This window comes from Panthera uncia (assembly GCF_023721935.1).
Source record: "Panthera uncia isolate 11264 chromosome B2 unlocalized genomic scaffold, Puncia_PCG_1.0 HiC_scaffold_24, whole genome shotgun sequence".
In the NCBI taxonomy this organism is placed as follows: domain Eukaryota; kingdom Metazoa; phylum Chordata; class Mammalia; order Carnivora; family Felidae; genus Panthera; species Panthera uncia.
In genome coordinates this window covers 67,583,747-67,599,336 of record NW_026057580.1, presented here as the reverse complement: position 1 = coordinate 67,599,336, position 15,590 = coordinate 67,583,747, and the positions used below count along the sequence as shown (strand labels likewise).

General features: G+C 37.0%; 1 protein-coding gene and 1 long non-coding RNA gene across 3 annotated transcripts in view; one reads left to right on the top strand and one right to left on the bottom strand.

Annotated features, from left to right (window-relative positions):
• SESN1 (sestrin 1) overlaps positions 1-15,590 on the top strand; it is a 115,640-nt gene that overhangs the window by 8,416 nt on the left and 91,634 nt on the right. The window lies entirely within an intron of this gene.
• Positions 7,977-13,806, bottom strand: LOC125938778 (uncharacterized). Its single transcript, XR_007462810.1, has 2 exons — positions 13,558-13,806; positions 7,977-8,232 (listed from the first exon to the last, which is right to left on the bottom strand). It is a non-coding gene; the product is annotated as an uncharacterized LOC125938778 (long non-coding RNA).

The following is a 15,590-nucleotide window of genomic DNA, read 5'->3' as shown; positions in this document are numbered from 1 at the left end:
ACTTAAAAATTGTTTAGATTGACAAGCTAATAAATATGCTTTTTAAAAATTAGGACAATTTGTCAATTATATGTAATATTCAGTAAAGTCTAATTAAAATCTTAGTTTATCCCACTAAAAGTAAGCATTTACTGTTTTGATACTTCAGTGTTTGACAAGCATTGCACACTTGTCTTAAAATTTTACATGATTTCATTTTCTAGCAAGTTGGCAGGTGTTAGCTGTCTATAATTATAACTGAGTGATTTTTCAAATGCTATTCATAGCCTAAACACAGTAAGATATTCTTCCAATCATGTGATAAAGACCAAGCCTTGCAAAATAGAGGTAGAGTGGTCTGTTCAATGGTACTGAAGGACATATTTAAGAGAAGCCTTTCAAAAGTAAAAAGTGATTTAAATGATAGGGAGAGTTTTCTCACAAAATAAGGTCTCTCAGAGTTGTTGATATACCTCACCAAATTAAGCTGAGTCTACTTTTTTACCTAACCTTTTTACCTAACAAGTAATGTATGCTTTGGCAGACCTAAGTTATAAAATATAATCTTTATTGGTTCAGTTTTGTTGATGATAGAGGTTCGAAGTGCTAACAGCTCAGAGCCTGGAGCCTGCTTCAGATTCTATGTCTCCCTCTCTCTCTGCCCCTCCCCCTCTTGTGCTCTATCTCTCTCTGTCTCTCTCTCAAAAATAAATACACATTAACAAAATTAAAAAAAAAAAAAGATCTTACTGGATTTTCTTTACCAGTAATATGCTCATGAATAAATTAACCTCTGTAGTTTCAGTTTCCTCATCTGTGAATTTACATAATTTTATTATCTACCCTGTGGTGTGATTATAAAGATCATATTGGTAAAGCAGTTAGTTTGTAATCTTCAATATTTTGTAACCTACAAATTTATTTATTTTAATTTATTTTTGAGAGACAGCACACAAGAGGGGGAGGGGCAGAGAGAGGGGGACAGAGGATCTGAAGCAGGCTCTGCACTGATGGCAGTGAGCCCAGGGCAGTGATGGGGGTCGAACTCATGAACTGTGAGATCATGACCCGGACCATAGTGGGATGCCCAACCGACTAAGCTACCCAGACTCCTCTGTAACCTATAAATTTAATTATGAATAACTCTTTGATACTATTTACTTATCTGTAAGATGAAGGTAATAATAATACCAAACTCAGGGTAGTTCGGAGACTTAAATGAACATGTAAAGCATGCAGAAGTACATAGTAAGTGCTCAAATATTGGCAGTGATGTTGATGATAAGCTTGCTTTTGGTGCTTTACTTAATAAGTCGTACTCCAAACTGGCATTGCTTTAAGATTTTTCTGTTTAGAATTTAGGATTTTTATGTACTTGACTTTCATACATCCCACATCTTTTATCCACATATATTGACACTCCTAATTGCCTTTTGTACATTGAATGTTCGTATATAAGCTGATTAATGCTGATGTCTAGCTTTAGCAGAGGATGCCTCTAACCAGCCACTGCCCAGGGTAGTTGGCCTGCCCAGAGGTTTGCCCTAGATGTGATGGCAGATATGTAGCATCCATCCCCTCCTTGGAGTCCAACACCATTCTGCTATGTCAGCATGGCACCAGCAGGGAGGAGTTGCAGGCGGGCAGTTACTTGTGTCATCCAGATGGTCAAGTGTACATGGAGAGGTCCATGGCCAAGGCCTTTGCTTCAGTATCTGGACAGCATTAGAGTATAATTATCAAGATCATGGGCTTTGGAGTTAGTCAGACCTGGCTTTCAGTCTTGCTCTGCCAAACTCTGTGACCTTGGGCAAATTACATAACCTCCTTAAACCTCAGTTCCCTCACAGAGTTGAAAGGATTAAATGAGGTAACATGCGCAATGCTTACTGGAATCCAGTAAGCACTGAGTAAATGTTAACTATTAATATTCTGTTCTGCCCCCATAGTGCCATAGAGAAGAGATGGAAAATTGAGCCCTGTGGCACCATACACTTTTTAGGGTACTCCCAAGTTTCTGAGCAACTGGGAAAGTTTTCACTTACTTTCCAGGTTCCCTGACTCAGGAAATAGCACTCTAGAGGAAATAACACCTCTAGGAACCAAATTAAGGATTGTATAAATATTGTTTTAGCCATTTGGGAACTGGATTCCTCCTTTGATATGTTAGTCTGTTATTCCACTTGTGAACGTTGGACTTTCAAATACATCTTCAGGTACACATGATATAGGAAAAGCAAATCATGGCTTGTACACCAGTGTTGTGAGTAAGCAACTAAATCTTCTGTGCCTGGTCGATTCATGCCTGATACTTTAGGCAAGTTATCTACTCCAGAGACTGTTAGCCTTGAAGGTCTACTGAGGTGATTAGAGCTGCACTCTCGGTATTTCTACTCTGCCCACTGCAATGGGAGCCTGACATCTTTTTTTTTTTTTTTCTAATTTTTTTTTTTAACGTTTATTCATTTTTGAGACAGAGAGAGACAGAGCATGAACAGGGGAGGGGCAGAGAGAGAGGGAGACACAGAATCCGAAACAGGCTCCAGTCTCTGAGCTGTCAGCACAGAGCCCAACGCGGGGCTCAAACTCACAGACTGTGAGATCATGACCTGAGCCGAAGCCGGACGCTTAACCGACTAAGCCACCCAGGTGCCCCGGGAGCCTGACATCTTAAACTGAAAGTCCCCGAGGCCTTTCACTCTTGCCTGGTAACTGGCCTAGCTTAGACAGCTTGGTATGATTAAAACAAAGTAACTAAGCAAAGATACATTGCCAGAAAGTTGCCTCAGCAAAAGTAACAAGGCTTGAAGAGATTTTGTATGTACCATGTTAGATTTCTTGAATTTGCTTGGTTATGTGTGGGTGTGTTTGGGGGCTCCTCCTAAGCTGCCATGGCATTGGAACCAAGTCATCTTAAATTATCGTCAGTAGTCTTTTAATCTTTCTTGTTTGGCAGAATGTATACTTTTGAATGTTGTAAGAATAGGCATTCTCTATGTGCAGCCTAATTCTTTGCCCTTTTTGTATATTATTTCATTCAGTCTTCACAACACTGTAAGAGTAGATATTATTATCCCTATTTTATGCATGAAGAAAAATCAGAGCCCAGATAGGTTAAATAACTTGCCCAAGGTATCATAGCTAGTAAGAGGAACCAGATTTCAAACCCAGGCATTGAGAGTCCAGTCCATGCTTTTCACCACTACACTACACTTTCTGGATAAAAATTTAATATAAAACTCCTAGCAGTGAAAATATATATTACTTTTTGTTCCAAATTATTTTTCCTTCAGGATGAAATGTAAAACTTTGGTGTTTCTAGGGGAAACTACAATCTTAGATGTTAATAAATTGCATACCAAATTCTTATTTAAACCCTGACCCATCTTTAAATTGCATTTGGACCCCGATTGATCTTCATGTTTCGTTGTGGTGCATAATTTTTATTATGTTGTCATTATAAATTTCAGCTGATTGCATGGAGGCTCTGGCTCTTGGAAATATGGTGTGTGAAAGGTTTGTTTTTACATTAAGAGATTACTAAGTAAGATGATTTCTTTAGTGAACTGCCTAAAAGAAAATTTGGTATATTTCCATGAGTAATAGACTCTGGGTTAGCTTTGAATGTTAAAAGAGCATTCTCCTAGCTAGTTCATTGTTGCCATGACAGTGCTGGCAGTGTGAGTGTTGTAGTAACTCCTTGCAATGATCTTATTTTAGACCCTAACGTTTGCAGTGTCAAACATCCCCTTCCCCGCCCCGTAAGTAACTCTAGTGGAAAAGTACTGGTTTTATAACTGGCTTCTGGCTTTGTAGCTGAAAGACTGCACTATTGTGGGCTTTAAAAAAAAAAAAAAAAAATAGTGTAGGAGTGTTGAGTATTTTTCCTGTGGATTGTGAATGTTTGAAATTTCCCAAAATATGGTATTGCATTACATACAGCAAGTTGTTTACAGCTAAAAAGGGGCCTCAATTGTCTTTTTAGAAATCAAGCCCAATTTTATCATTACTTTGAGCTCATATAGAAATCATTTTTCCATTTGTATGTCTCCCGTGCATACTTTAAAGTTTTTGGATTCTTTTATTCCATTATTGTGGAAAATTATCATTAGAACCATAAAGGATTGTGTTTAAATAGTGTAGAAAGTACTTTTTTCTTATTCTTTCCATAATTCAACATTTATCTGATCAAAATGGAACATCTTAATCTTGATTTCTTAAATTGTGAAGTAACTAAAGTTATGTAATTTTAAGAAATTACTCAATTTGAACTGCGTACTTAACATAATTGTTGAGGTGTTTTTATCTTTGTTGCCTATATGTTATAAATTAAATTTTAAAATACTTTATCGATATTTTCTAATTGTAAATCCCATCGTAACTGTACTGTTAAGCACACAATATTTTCAAATTCATTATAGTGCCTGCCATTTTCTATCATTTTGTATACCACTTGTTAGGTCAGAGTTTTGGTATCTATGGTATGTGCACTAAAAATCTAGTATAGCATGATGAATCAATGATTTTGACAACAAATCTTGTCGAAGAAGATGGAAAATCTAAATACTATATACTTCATTTGTTAACAACTACTAACAAATAATTCCATTGCTTTTCTCTTAAATGCTCCATTAAAAGTCTAGTTCATCTTCCTTAGATGCTGAAGATCTAAACAAAGTTTGCACAGTTGCACCTGTACTGAGTATCGGTGAATGGATGTAAGGCAAGCCCTGTTCTTTCTTTCTTCAGTTTAACATATAAAAGTAATTTTCTCAACAAAAATTTGACCCCAAGTTAGAGTTACTTTTGTCTTTTCCAACACACAATGAATGTTTTAATCCTTATTTTCTATTATTCCCTTTAGTGCATTATATTATTATCCCCTTAGTGGTAATTATTCAGATTAAGAAGTATCTAATTCCAATCTATCCCAGTTTTTAATGACAGCCTCTTTGAATTTGGGAGTTAATGTGTTGTAAAATGTGAAGAGTCAAACCTTAAAATAAATACTCTGTTATTTTTGTACTATATATTTATATTAAATGCTTTTGATTGGTTAGAATGAAACTTAATTATAGTTAGTGCCTTTTCCTTTGTTAAAACACTTTATGACAGGGTTACTGTTTTTCCTCCTGAACCCCATAGCACCTCCAGCTGACCTCCCTCTCCACATAAGGCTGAAATGAGTATACTTTTTAAAAGTAAGCATTCATTTAAAATTTTTCTTTGTGCCTGACACTGTCCTAGTGCTGTGGTGGGATATAAAAAGTAGGAACAACCACTACCCTTAAGAATTTTGTGATGATGTAGAGAAAAAAATTTAAGAGCAAATCAAGGCTGTGACTAAAAATGTTACATTTTATGATAGTATGTTGACAGCAGTGCAGGTGTTGAAAGAATGTATACATAATAGCTCCACATCTAGGAAACCATCTGAAAGGTTTATGTATGATGATCACTACAGTGCTATGTGCAATGTCAGTGTATCATCTATATGTGTTTCTATAGAAGTGGGTAATAATCTGAATATCCAATAATTATGGATAATTAAATTATGCTGCATCTTTATAAAGGACTATTACACAGTTAATGAAAATTCTTTTAAAAATATATTTATTAGAAAAGATTATGTATTTAAGTGGAAAAGAAATTCTTAAGGTAGTGCCAAATTATATTTTATAAAGAGGGGGGAAAGGAAACCTATGTGCACCAAAATATGAACTATAGTTCTCTTTTAAAGTGGGATTATTAGGGGGCGCCTGGGTGGCCCAGTCGGTTGAGCTTCTGACTTCGGCTCAAGTCATGATCTTGCGGTTCATGAGTTTGAGCCCCACGCCAGGCTTTGTGCTGACAGCTCAGAGCCTGGAGCCTGCTTCAGATTCTGTGTCTCCCTTTCTCTCTCTCTCTCTCTCTCTCTCTCTCTCTCTCTCTCTCTCTGCCCCTTCTCTGCTCATGCTCTGTCTCTCTCACTCTCAAAAATAATTAAGCATAAAAAAAATTTAGAGTGGGATTATTAGAAATTTTGGTTTTTCTTTTTATAATAGTTAATAAATACTTAAGTTTATTGAGTGCTTACTATGTGCAAGGCATTGTTATAAACATTTTATATATAACATTTGCAAAGTTTCAAGTGGATTATAGGTTTTGAGGATGATATCTTCCCAAAATAAATATACTAATATGAATGTACCCACTTGTTGTAAGATTAAGTTTCTGATTTATTTAGCCAAGGAAACAGGAACTTCTCAAAATCTAGGCTTTTTCGTTAGGAGACAGTTTTAATCTGCCCTGATACTGCTTTCCTTGGCCCCCAGGGTTCCTAAGGGGGTGCAGCTGCTGGAGACATTCTCTGGGTCACACCAGATCTGCAAAACCCAAAGTTTGCTGTACTGTTCCTTTTTATATTTGCAGTTTATACCCACATTCTGAAAGAATTTAAACAAACTATTTATGCACTTTGTTTGAAGGTTCATTTCCCTATATTATCTAATAATATTTCTAATATCTAAATATATATCTAAAATAATATCTAATGATAATTATTTGTAGGTATTTATACCTACAACAATCTGTGAAGTGAATTTTACATTTTATAGATGACATGAGGAAACAGATTAAGTAACTTAGCTCAAGTAGTGAGAGCAGGAGGCATGTCTGACCCCTCCTGGAATGGAGGAGGCATGTCTCCCCACTACTGGGAGAGCAGGAGGCATGTCTGACCCCTGAGTGTCTATGTTCTTAAACATTAATCTGTTTTCCTATAGCTTTGGGTTTTTGTTTGTTTGCTTGTTTTTGTTTTTTTTTTGCAATGAGTATGTATTACTTTTATATTGAAAAGTGACTTAAAATAAGTATGTAAAAATTATATAGAGAGTGTTAATTCAGAGCAAGGAAAGATCAGGATAGGTTAGGATAATAAAGGCAGCTTATTGGAGCATATAAATTTTAATGTAATAATTAACTTTTCTCTTCAACTCCTCTGTTTGTTGACACAAGTATACATTCCTTCTATCCCCAACATGCCCAAACCAAACCTCCAATGACTGGCTGGAAATAATTAATGCTCTATTGTACTTTCCTGCAGACTAAGTTTTGGCCTCATTTTTGTTTCCTTTTGTGGCCCCCTTTTATTTTTCTTTTGCCATCTGTCAGTGCGTGTATGAACATGTAACTATGACTTTTGTCAAAACTCCTTCTCAGGACAGCATTGGGCATTATAAATAAAACCATTCCAGCTTGGCACTTTTCATGTGGTAATACCATTGTAATTTAAAGATTGAGATGTTCAAAAGAAGTTGTAAAAATTACATTAATTAATTATATTTAAAAACAAATTGAAAGGAAGGAGAACTATGATCTTGAATCTTGTCTGGGGAATTAACCTTACAGCATAAACCAGGGTTGGTGTTCATCCAGGATGCATTGGCACCACAATACTTGTTAAAACACTGATGTATTTTCAGACCAGTTGGTAAATGGTGAAGAGAAACTTCAAAAAGCAGTAAAATTGTAATACATAGTCAAGATGGGTGGTTTAGCTTAGAAGCCATGCATGCACTTAGATTCCAAGATGGTCTGGTCACTGAAGCATAGAGCTAGACAGTTTGCTCAGATGTCCTGTTATTTCCGATATTGAAGGTACAGAAGCCCTTGGGTGGGAGAGAGAGACGAAGCAGATGAACTAAGGGGACCCTAATCTATAAACCCGCAAAAGAAGTGCCCACTTGTGCCAAGAAGAGAAACAAGGTCCAGGCCTTGGTGGTGACTAGGGAGATTGCCACAAGCAGTGGGCTGCGGGGGCTGTGGGGGGGGGTGGGGAGCAAGCAAAGACTGTCAGGGTGTGGTCAGTCAGGTGGGCTGGAGCAGCTTTTTTTTTTTTTTTTTTTTGGTTTAATAATTGAATTAGTTATCTACTGCTTCATAACAAATTTGGTGGCTTAAAACCATACACATTTATTATCTCACAATTTCTGGGAGTCCAGAATCTGGCTACAGCTTAGCTGGGATGTCTGCTTTGTGGTCTCCCATGCTGCATTTAAGGTGTTAACCAGGGCTGTGGTCTTATCTGAAGGCTCAAACGGAGAAAGATGTGCCTCCAAGCTCACAGGATTCAATTCAGTTGATCAGATTCAGTTCTTCAAGGGCTTTTGGATTAAGAACTTCAGTTTCTTGCAGGCAGTTGACTGGAGGCTGCTTTTAGTTCTTTTCCATGTGGATTTCTCTACTTCCTCATGAAAAGCAACTGAGAGGAGCCTGAGAGAGAGAGAGAGAGAGAGAGAGAGAGAGAGAACCAGCAAGACAGAAGTCACTGTCTTACAACCTAATCTTGAAAGAGACATGCCATCACTTTTGCCTCAATCTGTTCATTAGAAGCAAGTCACTGGGTCCAGCCCATACTCAGAGGGAGCAGATTACACAATGGAGTGAATACCAGGAGACAGGGATCATTGAGAATCATTTTATAAGCAGCCTTTCACAACAACATATCTCCTGAAGCTAGGAGTTGGGAAGAGTGGGGTTTCCTGTATACTGTGAAGAGAGTTGTGTGTTAAATCATATGCCCAAGAACCTATTTAATGCCTTGAAGAGAGTGTGGTCAAGCAAGTGATAATATGACCCCAGAATCTGTCCTTTCCCCACCCTTGCAAACATTCTCCACTTAAAGGAGACTCATACCACCAGCCTGGCCAATGGATGCCCTTCCCTAGGCCTTGTCCCTTCGGTGGCTGGGACACCAAGGCCCACCTCCTCTAGCAGCTTTTTGATCTTTCTCTTTCATCCCCTCTGACCCCTATAACTCTTCTATGCCCCCCCCCCCCCCCCGCCCCTTACTGCATTATTCTGTGCAATCTTAGGAAATTCCCTACTTCTCATTCTTTGTACTAAAAGTAAAAAGTACTAAAAGTAAAATAGCATTAGTCCAAAAGGTAGAAAGTGGCAAACAGCTTTCTTTTCATCATTCAGTGACTAATAAGCTTTGAATCAAATCTCATCTGTGTCTGTGATTTGAGGGGGAAAAGGAATTAGAAATAAAGCCCCAAACTTATGAGCATTCTCTAATGAATAATGAATGAGATTAAACATAATTGTAAACCTAAATTTTTATTCAAATCTCTGAAACTCAAGTTGGTATACTTTATGTCAATTTAGTGGTGTCTGAAAGGAAACAGATGAAATAATTTATCTTTTTTTTATTTTATAAGCTCCAGCTCCTTATGGATTTTGGCTGTTGCAGAACCATATCAAAATGATTACATAACTGATAGCAGTTTAAAAACAATTTTACCCCACTGAATACAATGTTTAGTTGAGGCTAGGTCTTTTCATTTGTAGGGAAAGCTCTTGGTTTCGGTTTTTAAAAATCATTGTCGGGGCGCCTGGGTGGCGCAGTCGGTTAAGCGTCCGACTTCAGCCAGGTCACGATCTCACGGTCCGTGAGTTCGAGCCCCGCGTCAGGCTCTGGGCTGATGGCTCAGAGCCTGGAGCCTGTTTCCGATTCTGTGTCTCCCTCTCTCTCTGTCCCTCCCCCGTTCATGCTCTGTCTCTCTCTGTCCCAAAAATAAATAAACGTTGAAAAAAAAAAAAAATCATTGTCATTATGATTTTCTCTTATTCATCTTAAATATCTTGGCCAAATATTTGATTAAAATTAAAATATTTTACCCATATATATTTTAAATCTAGGATATATATGTATGTATATATATATATATATATATATATATATATAAATCTAGGATCTATATATTTATATGTGTAAAACATATAAAACATGTTTCCACATGATAACAGTGGCTACTTCTAGGCCATGGTTTATGCTTTTCTACATTTTCCAAAATTTTTATGAGTACTTCTATTTTTTCTAATAAGAACAAAAAATACATGTCATTAAAGAGAAAATAAGTTCAATAATACCACTTTCTATTCATAGGAGAATTACTTTTATGGTAAGTACAACTTCAGTATTCTCTGAAATAAATTTTTTCTAATATGGTATATATTTTAAAAGCTGTTGTTCTTTAATTTCCTTTAGAATTACCTTTCTTTCAGAGGATTTGGCTGTTGATAGAGCAGATTTTATCCTAATGGATTTTGCATTCCTGTTTTTTTTGTTTTTTGTTTTTTTCTCTCTTTGCCTGGATGAAAATTTACTCCAAATTTTCAGCTTATTGTAGTTTTTATGAACACTAGATGGCACTCTTGCTCAACTGAAAACTAGTTTATTAATCATATTTTGGTGCTATGGGCCTTAGAAGAGTTGGGTGTGCAACTCAAGAATGCTTATATTTCCATTTTGTTTTAAAGGAGGGAGTTTGGGGAGAAAGGGAAAATTTCCAAGTTTAGACAGCTGAGCTTAACGGGTTTAGTTTTTCCATCTGTGCAAAGATCACCATGTTAATAATAAGAATGGTGAGCATTCCACAAATATTTATTGGACCTACTGTCATTAGGCACTACATACATTAGTGAGCAAAGAAGGTAAAAGTCTACCCTCCTAGAGCTTATATTCTAGTGCTTGGATTCCCGTCCCCCCCTCCCCCCCCCAACCATACTTGCATTCACCCGTTAACTCACCTATTTAATAAGAGGAAGCTGAGAGAGGTTATCTAACTGTCCCTGTTCACCTAGCTCATCTACACAGCAGAGCTGGGATTCAAACTCCAGCATTTGGTCTCCAGAATTTGTTCTATTAATCTCAACACTCTACTGCCTTTCAAAACTTAAGAATATTTTATTACTTAATTTGTTAAATGCAAATAACATTTGCCTATTTCTTGCCTATTTCTTATTTTAAAAAACTTTTAATGTTTCTTTTTGAGAGAGAGTGTGCGCACACAAGTGGAGTGGGGACAGAGGATCCAAAGTGGGCTCTACACTGACAAAGCACCACCTCCCCACCCCCGGTTGTGAGGTTTGAACTCATGAACTATGAGATCATGACCTGAGCCAGTTGGTGCTCAACCGACTGAGCCACTCAGGGGCCCCCAAATTTGCCTATTTATTTATAATTGTTCCTAACCCATTCAGTTCAAATGTTTTTACAATTTTTTATTGAAAAAAATACTAAATAAAATACCTATTTTTTAAATTGAAGTATAATGTACAGTGTTATATTAGTTTCAGGTGTCAAATGCCTACTTTTTTTAAACGATTCTACTGTCAACTATCATAGCCTTCGCTCTCTTATGAGGTCATGTAGGTCAAGTCACAAACACAACTTGCGTTGTTTGAGTATGTATTTAAACATCCTTATAGTCCTGTTTACCTTAAGCTCCTTTAATTAGCCATGTAAAAATTTGGATATGATGTATTAATGAGAGCTCTGCCAGATTGTAATTCAGTTATTGTATAATGAGACATTGATTTAACAAGTATCAAAAGTTACTATTTTACTTGCCTGCTTGCTCCATTGAGTTGTTTTACATTTTAGTAATACTCTGTTTAAAAAATACAAAGTCAATGATACACTATGAAACTTGAAAGTGATATAGAACCTTAAATCATTTAGTAGTCTAGAGATGCACTTCATGATTTGGCAGGGAGGGGGGGGGAATATCTTCCTCTAAAATAAAAGCTATTATATGTAACTTAGGATAATTTACATTATACTTGTATTTTTCAACAACCAGAGTTGTATTGAACAACATTCTTATTGTAAGCTACTGAGTATAGAGGGAAAATCAGCTACCATAGAATAAAAATATTGATGACTAATTTATACCCAGGTAATAGACACGTAAAACTTGCCTTTAGAGAAGCTGAAATAAGTAGTTCTTAACAGCTAGCTAGACCCTTATTCTTTTTTGGTATAGAACTGTTTTAGATAACAGAACTATGTATTTGCTATGCTAATAATTAGAATCAACTGTCTTTTAATTAAATAAAATAATTAGTAAAAAAGAATCACTCTTGTTTACCAGAGAGTAGAAGGAAGTTTTCAGAGCAGAGATTTATTTTGGAAAATGCGACAATTTAAGGTTTCTCACATTGAGGATTATAGCTTTTCTAGGAGCATATGTGCCCCTTAATTGAATGCAAAATTGTGTAAACTAATGAGCATTTTATTTTTCTTAGGAGAAAGCCCACATTTTATCAGATTATCAAAGAGATTGTGACCCCAAAAGACAGCCCCATGACTAGAGTGACCTACTGTATATTAAACTTATTTTCCTTGAACTTTAGATAAAAATTAAATGATTGAAATTAGGGAGTTTTAAATCAACAAAGGGGAGAATCTTGCTGATTCAGTGTTGGCTTATCCCTTTTGGTCTGCTGATTCTCTTGTGGCATGCCTGGTGGTATTTGTACTTGAGTTACTTGTGATATTTGTCATGAACTGGTAGGCCCCTGACAATCTAGAGCTAACAAGTTCAAACCTTGCTTCAAGAATGTTAGAAAACAAGGAGCCCAGCTGTGCATGGTAAAGCTTCAGCCCTCACATAGCATAAGCAAGAAATATATATGCAAGCCACAGATTTGGGGGTTGTGTTTTTCCTTAGCAAGCTAATTAATACAGAAATTGGTAATAGTCAGACTGCCAGGGTCCATATCCTAGTTCTGCCTAGCTGTCTAACCTTGGGTAAGTTACTTAGCATATCTAAGCTTCGTTTTGTCATCTGCAAAATAAGATAATAGCACCTCATATCACTGAAGATTAATAGTGCCTTGATCTCTTTAAGGTACTTAACACAGTGCCTGCCTTAGTACTTAATGTGGCAAAACAAAACAACAACAACAAAAAAAACTAAATTTATTCTTGTATATGCATTAGCTGTTTAAGATAACACCTGTTCTTCTAGCTTCTTGATTTTTCTTCTTAGTCCCAAACACTACCTGACCTTATTTATTTTCATGTTGATTCTGTCTACCTTATTAGGTTGTAAATTCCATGAAAATGGGCATTTTTTCTTGTTTACTACTGGGTTCTCTAGGCCAGTGGTAGTACATACAAATAGACATTCAACAAGTATTTGTTCAGTGAATGAATAAAGGTTAGCGATTATCATTACTTGGCAATTTCTGTCTACCCTCCCTCCCATCTGCCCGGACCAACTGCAACTTCTTTTTAGGCAAGGCTGGTAGGCTAGAAAAGTCTCTTTCCCTAACTGGGTTAGCTGACATCACAACTTAAAAAGGAATATTAATCTCTTATAGGCTGTCTCTCCTCAAGGTGTGGCCTACAGATCAGCAGCATCTGTATCGCCTAGGAGGTTGTTAGAAATGCAAAATCAGACTTGAATCCCCAGGTGACCATGATGAACATTATTGCAGTTTGAGAAGCGCCATGTTGATCATTTTAAGGAATTTGGATTTTATCCTAACGGTAATGGAGAACCACTAAAATATCTCAGGTTGGAAATTATATTATCAGATTTGTCATTCAAAATGATCACTCTTGTATCCGAAACAGTGGTTGTCTCTGGGAAAGGAACTTTTTTGGCTGGAGACATTAACAGGACTGAAGCTTTTTGCTGTGTACCTTTTCCCAGACCCATTCTGAGATGGTGGGCCCTGGCCAGCATATGTGTGGCCTCTCCACCCTGTCCTCCCACTTCAACCCCACTCTCAGACCTTTACCATGAAGGATGGACACCTGACCTCACATCAGGACTGTGCCCATCACACATACAGCTACCACTTGCCTACTCCCAGGGCATTAGGGGTGTGCCAGTGGGCCCTTTGTTAGGCCATAGGGAGAACAACCCATGTGCAGGCCCTGGGAGTGGGCTTAGCCCATTTGGGTAGAGGCTCCCAGGGTTCAGGCACCTGGAGCATGGTCTGGGTGGTTATATGCCCTAGGCTCTATGGACTCTTTGCCTACTGGAAGAGTGCAGCTAGAAGAGGCCTATAGTGAGCCCTCTAAAGTCCATGGACCCCATGATCTGAGTCTTAGGGATGTATTGCCTTCTTGTACCTTATGTTTTCAAATCATGTGAATGTATTTTAATCAATGTGAATACATTACCTACATTAAAAAATAAAATGGAACAGTAAAATAAAATGACATTGGTTCCTGTGGGAATGGATAGGAGGAGTACAACAATGGAGGCATAAAGACCTGTTAAAAGAATATGTCAGTATTTCAGCAATAACTGATACAATGCTTGGTTGAGTATGAAAATGTAGTTTCAGCTAGTTTTTCATTTAAAGACTCACTGTTATTAATTATTATTTCCTAGTGTGTGGGAGTTTTCTGGCCCTTGCATAGTTGAAAGTGTTTTTACCTTGTCCTCAGCTTTCATTATAGTTCACTAGAATTCTAGGTTAAAATCATTTTCTTTCAGAACTTGGAAGACATTGTTTCACTATTTTATCGCATCTGGAATTTATACTGAGAAATCTGTATAGGCAGTCTGAGTCTCATTCTTTGTTTATGAAACCTATTTTTGTTTATTTTACCTCTCTTTGAAAACCTTGTTTTTCTTTTTTCTCTAACTTAAAAAAAAAAACAAAACTATTGAACAATTCAAAGAATAATACAGTTAAATACCACATACTATTCACCTAGATTCACATATTAACATTTTGCCATAGCCACTTTCTCTAATTTTTTTCTCTTTTGCTATACCTCTTGAAAGTTACAAACATGTCACCTCTAAATACTTTATCATATATCTCCTAAGAATAAGGACATTCTTGGAGCCTAAGATGTTTTTATGCTTTAAATCTTGAAATTTTATTTTATGAGTGTGTGTCTCTACCTATGTACCTTTTATTATTGATCCTTTGCATGTGGGCCCTTTCAGTACAAAGATTTGAATCTCAAAGTATTATTTCTTTTCTTCCATTATCTTTGTTATATCTGTCCTTTTTGACCTATTGTTAGTATTATACCTTCATCTACCTTTTTTTGCCAAATGTTTATTTTGGGGGGGCGGGGGAGGGAAAGGGGAAGGGGCAGAGAGAGAGAGAGAGAGAGACAAAGAATCCCAAGCAGGCTCCGCTCTGTCAGCACAGAGCACTATGCAAGGGCTCAGACTCATGAACTTGTGAGATCATGACCTGAGCTAAAACCAAGAGTCAAGACACTTAACTGACTGAGCCATCCAGGAGCCCTTCCATATAATTTTTGCCATATGTCTGTTCTTTGTCTTTTCACTCTACACCTTGAAGAGTTCCTTGAATTTGTCTTCCAAATTACAAATTTGCTCTTCAGCCTGGTTCTGTTATTCAGTACTTCTATTGACATGTTTATTCAACAGTCATGTTTTTCATTTTCAAGAACTCTTTCATTCTCTGATCCTTTCTCAGAACAACCAGTTCTTGTATAATTGGTATTTTACTCTCTGTAATCTCTCTGAGGCTGTCAATATAACTTTTAGTTTCTTTTCCTCCATGCTAAGTCAGCCAGGATACTGGCAGGAAATAGATGACACACTCAAATGGGGTACCTGAAGAGTTCAATGAAGGTGTGGGCAGAGTTAAGGGAAACCAAAAAGGGATGATAAGCATTTTGGACTAGTAACAGCTGCAAACCTCAAGGGGCAAGAGTTCGGGGTTTTTACTGGAATCCTGTGAATTACAGTTATCTAAGAAGCTGCCTGCCTAACGGGATCTGTGACCTTCAGCAGAGGAGTATACCTATTGCTGACCGTCAGCCTGGGAGAGAG